This window comes from Cupressus sempervirens, chromosome 9, assembly GCF_028749045.1.
Source record: "Cupressus sempervirens isolate cs-2001-9-10 chromosome 9, ASM2874904v1, whole genome shotgun sequence".
In the NCBI taxonomy this organism is placed as follows: Eukaryota; Viridiplantae; Streptophyta; class Pinopsida; order Cupressales; family Cupressaceae; genus Cupressus; species Cupressus sempervirens.
The window spans coordinates 18,401,836-18,411,986 of record NC_143126.1 but is presented as its reverse complement, the minus strand read 5'-3'; positions in this window follow the sequence as shown (position 1 = coordinate 18,411,986).

Here is a 10,151-nt window from a genome sequence, read left to right as displayed (position 1 = left end):
CACACTCGTAGCTCCCACAAAAAAAAAATAGTAAATCTTCATGAAGAGGATTTTGGGTTTAACTCTCCAACTTTCTAATTCAAAATTGAGAAGTGAGGAATTAAATTTCTTTTTGGATATTTATTCACTTTTCAAGGGAATAATCAATTAGGGAAGATAACTAGCCAACCTAGTTAAACCTTGAATCAACCCAGACAAAAATAGGCTATTCCTACAAATAGGAATTCATCTATGGCAAAGCTGCCAAAAATTAAAATAAATCAATTAAAAGCCCAAAAATCCAAAAACACAAAAATTTCCTTAACAACTTTTGCGACAATGTGAAACTCTAAATGCACAGAGACGCTCACTAGTCTAATCACATAATGCAAATGAGTTCAGATTTAATAATCACTAAAAGGTTTAATTTAAACATTTAATTAAGGATACATTGACCAAATAGTGATGACATTGGTAAAATATGAATGGCTGAATCACTAACTCCATGTGCCACTGCCAGGGATATAAATCTTGCACACTAAAAAATGTGATCAAGTGCAATTGCATATAATAACATAGCTAAAGAAATAAATGCATTAAATCACCTAATTTAACTATTTATATAGTTATATTAAAATAATCTATTTACATCTCTCATGTTTGCATAAAGCATAACAACGCAAGAATGAAGTAAATAACCAAAGCATTAAATCCATCACATAACATAATCAGTGATATGTCCAAATACTAGATAACCAAATATCATCATAAAACACACTATCATCTCAAAATGGCACCATCATGCAATGTGATCAACTAAACAGCATAGTATTCTAACATCTATGATATTGAAATCAAGGTATAACATCTGACCTTCAGATCCTCTCAAATATAAAACAAAACATAAGTAACAAATATCTCTCAGATCAAAATATAACAAGGTAAATGTCTGCAGCACATTACCAAATAATCCAACATGGACAACCCATTTCTAATCATTTAAGAATTTAATAAAGATTGATTAAACAACAACAAAAAGGCACTAAAAACACATAAGAAAACATAGTCATAAACATGAGTAACCACTGCTATAGGAACCTAGTCCAGTGTAGCATGGTAATAGTACATAGTGCAATCTCTGCACACATCTCAAGGTAATCAAGGAACAACCTCATGATACCACATCGATCCTGGTAAGCATTGGCACAAACCTCAGTGAACCATAAATCATATCATAATCTCATAAATTAGTCAAAGAATAATCAAGGCAAATGATATAGAAACATACATCAAATCACCTTTGTGGTGTAGACCACTCATTGTCACAATCATGATCCCATCTCAAGGAGAGATCAACAAGGTTGCATCCATCAGGATGACTCATAGAAGTCAAATGGGAGAGGCACAACACTCATCATGAATTACCTTTCTCAATCAATGCTAATGCTTGGTCAATACTATATTTTCTTAGCACTAACTGTAGCTCGGTAGACACTAGAATTACTTCAGACTCCTTAGTATTTTTCTTTTTTTCTTACCTTAGCTTAGCTTTCTTGACATAAACAATAACTTTTCTTTATTAGAGTTAGTCCAATAAAATTTCCATTGTAACTTTATTGTCATAATTTCAACCTTTCCTCTAGGTGCTATAGTTATGAGTAACTTCTCAAATACTCTTCATCAATCAAGTAGATATGACATTTACATTGGGTAGCAATATGTTTCATCCATAGATCTGACATCAATGAGAAAACAACAATTTTTCTAATTGTAAGTTTCCAACCATCTGCCTCTTTGACATTGATGGAAACATCTCAAACATCATATCAAATATCTTAATACTAGTAGTTCCTAGGTTACCATACAATCTAAAATATTTCACTTCCATGGGTGACCAATATCCTTAGTTACATTCAAATTCTCATCCACGCAAACTCTACTGTAGGGACACCTAGGTGGGCTCATGATAGACCTAGGGATCCTAGATTTTTTTTTCTTTTAGTGGTTCTAACCATGTCACTAGGACAATAATGGACTAATCTAGTCCTAAGGAGAGATAGGTTAAGTGTGGAAAGCCTTACTAGTCCTTAGTTGCTCCTAGTTGCATGATTAGATCAAATAGGGCATTTTTGTGTTTTGGAGGGTAGAATGCCCAAATAAGTGTTTTAAGGTCCTTTTTACATGTTTTAATTATATTTAAGGATTATGGTAAATTTTGGGAGCCTTGGGACTAGGTTTGAGGTCAAAACAATAAAAGATGTAAAAGTTGCTCAAAAATTGTCAATGTTGTCATTGACAACATTGACAACTTTTTGTTACATTCGAGAAAATTTGTAGATGAGGCTTGATAACTATCTAAAATACTTAGGATGGGACTTGGAATGAGTATTTAAGGCCATCCTTGACCTATTGAAGGGGATGTTAGTTTTAGAAAATTGGTGTGTATGAACTAAACAACAAGAAATCAGTTATAGTTTATGCTTTTTGAATATTTTAGCACTTTCATGGATTGAACTTGGATTTTTAGCGATTATAAGTATTAGCGGAGTTAATTTTAAGATTTTTTAGTTTATTATTTTGTGATTTTGTAAAGTTTTTGTCAATTAATAAAATTATTTTTCTTCCTACCTATCTATTGTTTTGAGTAAGATATCAAAGAAAAATGGAGTCATGGCTCCTCTTCCCACAATGTAACTTGCAAGAGTCTTTGGGAATAGGAAGATGACTCCTCATACATATTATATAGTGAAGGAGGGGTCCTAGAAAGAAAGTGAGATATTTTTTTTGTAATACCCTAGGTTGGACATTGTTGCATGGCTAGGGATCACAATATGTAGCAGAGGTGTTAGGAGGGATTGAATACATAGTTAGCTTCAATAAATCTTGGAGGAAGAAGAATCCCCCAAGTATAATGGGAGGCATTGGTGAAGGATTTTAGGAAGTGAAAGGCAAGTTCTTGCTAGACAATCTTTAAAAGCCTTAAAACCTTGTTTTTAGGCACATTTCTAGGTCATACTATATGGACTAATTTGGAACCTAAGACCACCAAAATACTTAAGATCTTTAAAAAGGGTGTCTGGCTCAAGGATTAGTTCACTCCCTTGTTAAGAACTTTTGCAATTTATTCAGATTTTCTTCATTAGAAGGGCTAATTTCTTGTAACCTTGTTGCAAGCATTTTTGTGCAAAATTGCAAGATTCTTGGAACTTGATTAGGATTTCAATACCAATTATGGTTCTAAGGCTTGAAAGGGATCCTAGTACCTTCCTAGATGACCATTCTTACATTTGGAGATTTTGTTAGGATTTTGGGGTTGATTGTGGAGTTGATATGAAGGAAGCAAGAAGGGCTAGCAAGCCTAGGAAGTAATACGTGAGTTGTTGTTCTACCTAATTGATGTTCACTAGTTGAAAGGAAAAGGACCTCATATAGGATCCTAAGGAGAGTAGGTTATCTAGAAACCCTAATAGGGAAAGAGAAATACCTACAAAGACCCTAGAAAAAATTGGGGTAGGAGCAAGACTAGATGTTACATTAGCGTGGTATCAAAGCAAGTTGAGAACTCAGGAAGAAAGTGTATGTCTGTAGCTACTAGAGAATCAGTGAGTGAGTCTAGTATGGTGACAAATGTAAAGATAGCCAAAGAGGTTGATGATAAAAATAAGAATAGACTTTTTGAAGAATCCTCATAATAGGTGAAATAAAGTTGGATGCAGTTGTTGATACAACCAAGAAAAAGGAAGAAAAGAACAATGTTAGGGGTAAGGAGATAGCAAAAGAAGATGTTGTCCCTAAACCAGACCCCATCTTGAATGAAGAGCCTTTCTTGAAGTTCATAAAAGCCCTAGGAGGGAAATCCTTGGAAGGTGTGCCACTATTTAGTGGGAAGATGGACATAGATGCAGTGATGGATTGGTTAGATGGGATGGAGAACCACTTTGAATGTGAAGGGGTGTCAAAGGCACAAAAGATCAAAGTAGCCAAGTCAAGACTCATAGGATCAGCATTGACATGGTGGAAATATGTCCAAGATGAGAGGATTAGGATGGGAAAGAAGCTTATAGTTGATTCGAATGCCATGGTAACCAAACTGAAGGAGAATTTCCTACTAGAGGATAATTAAATTCAACTTCACAAGAGGAGACAAAGACTAAAATAGAGAAACTTGGATGTGGCCTCTTATACAAAGGAGTTTTAGAGGTTATGCCTTAGATCCAAGAAGCAAGAAGAAGAGCCAATCAAGCTAGCTAGATACATGGGTGGTCTAAAGTGGAATATCTAAGAGAAGCTAATCTTATGGACACCTACTACTATTCAAAGGTGCCATGAACTAGCGCTAAAGGTGGAAGAGAAGAATAGAAAGAAAGAGGATTCTAACTCTAAGTATAGGTGCAAGGGAATGTAAGAATTTGGTATAGCTCTGATACCATGTAATAATTTTCCTTAGCAAAAAATGACGTCAAGATCAAGAAGCTCAAGAACAAAGCACAATATGGACCAAATGATGTATGATCATAATAACAATATGAGAATGAATTGATGTCTAAATATTTAGATATCATATCATTCAATAATTGATGTTCATGTACACTAGTAGAAGTGCCTATAAATAAAGGCCTCTAGAATGACTAGGAGTTAGCAAAATGATAAGCCTCACAACTAAGCACATGTCCACCAAGAGTGGATTATCCTCCATTGAGAACATAAGTTAGTGTGATGATGAGAGGATAAGATTACATAGGTGTGTCATGCAAAATTATGTTGTAGACATCATGTGCTTAATTAGAGTGTGAACAACTATGTTGTCTACATGATAACTTAGTTGATTATGCAAACTCCAGTATGGTAGACACCATGTGCTAAATTAGAGTTTCTAACTCTTGTTTTGTCAATGTGGCAACTCACATGAGTATGCATACTCCTAGGTGTCTAACTAATAAATAATAAAATAATGCATTAACCTAAGAAAACTTAATTTTAAATAATAATTAATTATTTACACTAACACCCCCCCCCCTTAAGTGCAACGTAGGGGAATGTACTTAAGCTCACAAAAGCTAAGATGAAATTTCATGATGGTTGCTGGCTACTAGGCCATGTTAGGTACCCATGTACAAATGCAATGCTTTACATAAAATGTGATGTAACACAATCTCTCTGAAAATGGAGAAAGAGGGAAAACCTCATGGGAAAAACCATCCCCCAAATAGAGAGATAAGGACAATAAAGAAAGATGCATGTATGGATGGATTAATCAATACCCCCCCCCCCCCATTTATGACATACATCATGCATATATAATAGAGAATCCCTCCATGAAATCACCCCCTTCGTGAAGGATCTCCTAATGATGAGTGATTGAAGATAAAAGAGAATCCAATGCCTACAAACAACATTTCTCCCTTTAGGAAGAAGATACACCAAGTATAGGTGCAAGTATGCTTCCCACTATGGATAGGAAGATGGAAGAGGGATCCATATGTAGTATGCTATGGATGTTGCCTCTGAAGTCTACTCATTTATTGACAAGTCCTTGATGAATGTAGATGCCATGAACCAATCTGGTGGATGTCCAAAAGAATGTGGAAAACAAGGTAACATGTCCATGTATGAAACTAAATCAACATCCAAAGATAATGAAGCATCCTAAAAGTAAGATATGGGAAGAGAAACAATGTAGCCTCCCCTCAATGATGAATGCACACCCATGAAAGAAGCTCCTTGATGACTAAAGAACCTACACCATGAAAGCTGAATGATGTTCCTCCTTGTAGGAAGAAATCATGGCATAGGTGTAGTAGAGAATGCTCCCCATCTAGTAGGAAGAATCCTTAGAAAATATGATGTCTGAGGAAACTGGAATACAATCTCCAAAGATAGAAATGTCTTCTCTAAAATAGAAAAGTTCTTCTACAACTATTGCAAAGAAGTATCCTCAATAAAGAGAAGATGGATGTCATCAATGATGTCTCCCACATCTTCAATGTAAGACTCCATAAATAACACTAAAATGTCTAGAAGGAAGTAATCCCATGAAGCTAAAATTGGAAGACATGGTGTTTCCTGCTGCACTAAATTAGAAGCATTTGTGGCTAGAACTGGATCAATAGAAGCAACAAGAGCATCAGGAGATAGGATCTCAACTGGAGTTGAAGGTACCATAACTGGAGTGAATGGAGGTGTTGGTTCAAATTTTTGAATAATAAGATTCCATTTTCCAGGTAAAAAAAAATTCAGATTGGGATCCATTAATGGTGAGCAGGTTTCTAACTAAGTCATCTTTTTTGTTAGTCCCTATGTTCCATTCCATTTAAATTTTTCCCTGGCACGAAAGTTTTAAAAAAAAGGGGGGCTAAGTGAATATTCCTTTCCCACCCATATTGAAATCATTGATTCAATCCTTGTGAAAGAATTTTTAGCCCACCATTGGATTTTCTTTGAATCTACGGTCATTGTTAACTCACTATGGAAAATGCTCGATTGTTACATATAGTGAGTTAGCAAGCTATTGGCACGTGTTTGTGATACTAAAAAGACAAATTTGGCGTTGAGAATTATGTTGACATAAGGTAAATTTTGGCACATGTTGTTTTACAGGCTTGTTAGTTTTACAAATGAAAGCACGTGAAGAAAACTGTGAAGGATATCACCAGCATCCAAGTTTCTCTGGCAATTCACTAAGTCACTATCAAAAAATCCATGCGAGTTGCCAGTGACGACATAGCGAATGCCCAGATTCTTGAAAAGGAAATGTTCTTTTTAAGGGTGTATATGACCATGAAAGTTCCCACACAGTATTATAAATGTGTACAACTATCTTCTCTAACACCAGCATTAATTGGTAGGTCTTTCAATCAAGGTGGGTTTTGTTTTCTATCACCAGAATCAAGAATCTGTCGAAGGTCACTATATCGCTAGCTGGGATGACACTATTTTCCTAATAGCAACATAGCGAGGGCCCAATCATTGCAAAATACAACATTATTTTATGGCTAGAAGTGATTTGGAGAATCTTGAAAAATTATATGCAGATTTAGCCTTTACTTCTATGCAAGTTGTGCTACATTTCCCAGCATCTGTTTACCGAGAGGTCGTTGTATCACTAGCTGGATATTTTGTGTTTTGTCAGTAGTGATGTAGTGACCAGCTTGAAAGTCAAGAACATGGTGAGGCCCAAGACATGGGATGATTAGAAAATATATATATATGTGCCAGTGTGTTGCGCCAGCTCAGCGATAGTGGTACCATGGACCCATTTCCCATGTATAAAGTACAAAGATTTTTGATCGTGAGATTGAGTCAGGATCAAAGGCCATTATTAACTTGCTATGAAGTGCTTGGAAGTTATGTATAGCGAGTTAGCAAGTAATGGCCCACCACTATTGTAGTAAATTTATGTCCACAAGATCAAGTTTGGATCGACGATGCTCGTTAACTAGCTATGAAGAGATGTGCGATGAATAAGTCTTGCAAGTTAGCGAGTGAAGGGACCCACTATTACTTCCTTGAAAAGTCATTTCAAATAGCTACCATACGATTGAAGCAAGATTAGTGGTTATCACTAGCTCACTATGGAAAGATACTCGAGAGATAAGTATAGCGAGTTAGCGAGTTGATGACACGTGTCTGTGGTCATCCGTGGGCCCAATTTGAAGTGCCAGCCTTGAAGGAAAGGTATAGATAGAGGTATTCTATTGGCTTGACTACCAATGTGTTAAAAATAAAATTGAGTTAGCTTATTTGTCATTCCAAGATAGTAGGATTTTCCAAGAATCAATGGCACAAATTTAAAAGGAAGTGTGATGCTACTCTATTTTTCTATTCTACACATTTGTGATGAATGGAGGCTTCGTGTGTGAGAAAAAATAGAGTATAATTTAGAAGATTTTCATTCATTACAGTCCCACACCAAAAAAGATTTCATGTTCTCTGAGCATAAGAACCCGTCGATCACATTGTGTTAAGCTTGGTGAAGACGTGAAACAATCCCATATCTGTTCAAAAGCAACTGCAAAAGTTCAAAGAAGGATAATTCTGGTAAATCAAGTAAGTACTCACATATAACCTCTATGACATTCCAATTCCCATTATTACAATCAAGATGCCTCCTAAGAAAGCATTCTCTGGGAAAGTTAACTATATGGATAGGAATGTCCACGATGATTTGTTAGAATTACTCCTAGAATCCACTACAGAGTCTACACAGGTTAAAAGGTTAATTTCATTAAAACCTAGGCTTAAAATTGTTCATGGCTTCTATGACAAGGGGAATTGGGTTAGGGATGCAGTAACTAATCAAACTAGCCTTGTTTTGTTTAAGAAGTGGTTTTCAGAAAGGAATTTGTTTGCCCCTCGTGTAAATATATGGAATTTTGATTTAGGAAAGTTAGTAGTTCCAAGTGTTTTCATGTACTATGACTTGCTAGAAGACATTGCCAAGAACTATGACCAAGCCATTAGGGTTGTGAGAAGAAATGATGGTGTGCCTCTAGTGTCAATTAGCCCTAAAGAAATTAGAGAGGTTTTTCACTTAGAACCATTATCATTTTACCATATGCCAATCAATTTGCTAGAATTAGAAAAAGAATACAAAGCAAAGAGAGATTTAATTAGGGGAGGTGCACTGAGGGCACACATTGGTACTATAGGAAATCTGCCAGTAATTACTGTAGCCTCTAAAGAACCTTTTAAGAAGAGCCTTTTCACTTCTCGGGCTGTAGAGATATACAGGACCCTGTGCCATATTTTTGGTGAAGATGAGCAAGATTTCATGCCCATTGATCTTATGCATATGATGATTCAAATTGCTTCTTTTGGTGTAGATGTCATTTTTTATTTTGCCTCCTTTTTAGCTAAAGAAATTCACATTGGTTTGGTTGGAATTTCAAGAGGCAAAGTGGAAAAAACTTTTGGCCACTACTCCCTATTAATGCATATGTTCTTGTTCAAGGGGGTGACATATTTTGGTAATGAGATGGAACTGAAGACAGAGGAAAATGGGGAAACACTGCTAGTCCAGTTGTGGAGCGCAGATATGACTTGGGATGCAAATAAAGCCAGTTTTTTTAGATTTGATAGATATTTTGCTTCTAAATTGAGATGTCTCATATTGAGTGACAATCCCAGAATCCCTAAGGTACTGATGAATCTCATCAGGCCTATGGATAGCCCCCATAATTTGAAAGTTTCACAAAATTGGGGAGATGTTATTCCTTACCCTGTTTCTATAATTTTCAGAATTTATGGTTTTAAAGGGAGTCCTCATGTCTTGCCTTACCAAGTGCCCCTAAAGGTAGGAATGGCAGAAATCTTATGGCAACCAGGAGGAGTAGAAGAAATGTTCCTATCAAAAAGGCAACTAGGGTCAATTTTCCCTACTTGCATAGTGGCCCATCAATTTGTGATTACGAAAGGAGGATGGCTCTTTTTGTACAAAATTTTGGATCAGTATATGATGGTTGTCTCCCACCCCTATTTTTGTGATTCTGAGGAATTTTTCAATCAGGCTTTGAGGCATAGGATTAAGCTGGGACCGGTCAAACATGACTCATATTACCCAGAGGACATTATAAGAAATGAATTCTCATTGTAGGAACAAGAAACTAAAAAAGAAAAATGGAGAGTTTACTCCTGGGTCCTAGAATTCATTCATTGTTTTGATTTGAATTATAGTCCTTTAGATAATGCTAATACAAAGGCTGACAGAATAGACAAGCTCATGAGTAACTTCCCTGCAATAATGGAAGCCATGAATGAGAAGAAACAATTTTTTATTGATCCTTATCCTAATAAGGCTAGAGAAGTCATGAAGAGGTTAGTTTTCACTCCTAATATAGGAGCTAGTCAAATAATTTTATAGAAAAAGTCTGGTTACACTATAATTCAAAATAAAAGGGCTCCTGTAGATAAGGGCAAACAAATAATGGGATCCACCAGTATAGCTCTAGAGGAGAGACCTGATGAACCTAGCCCAAAGAGGCAAAAGGTAATAAGATAATGGAGACCTCAAGTTGAGGAATATTCACCCACCCAATCTCCTTTCAGAATTGGAGAAGAGCAGCTCATAGGTGAGCAAGTTGAAGAGATGGGATCACAAGGAGGTGTTTTTATTACTCAAGTAGAATTGGATGAAGGTAACCCTCTAGAACCTCCTCTCCCAAGTTTGGATCTAA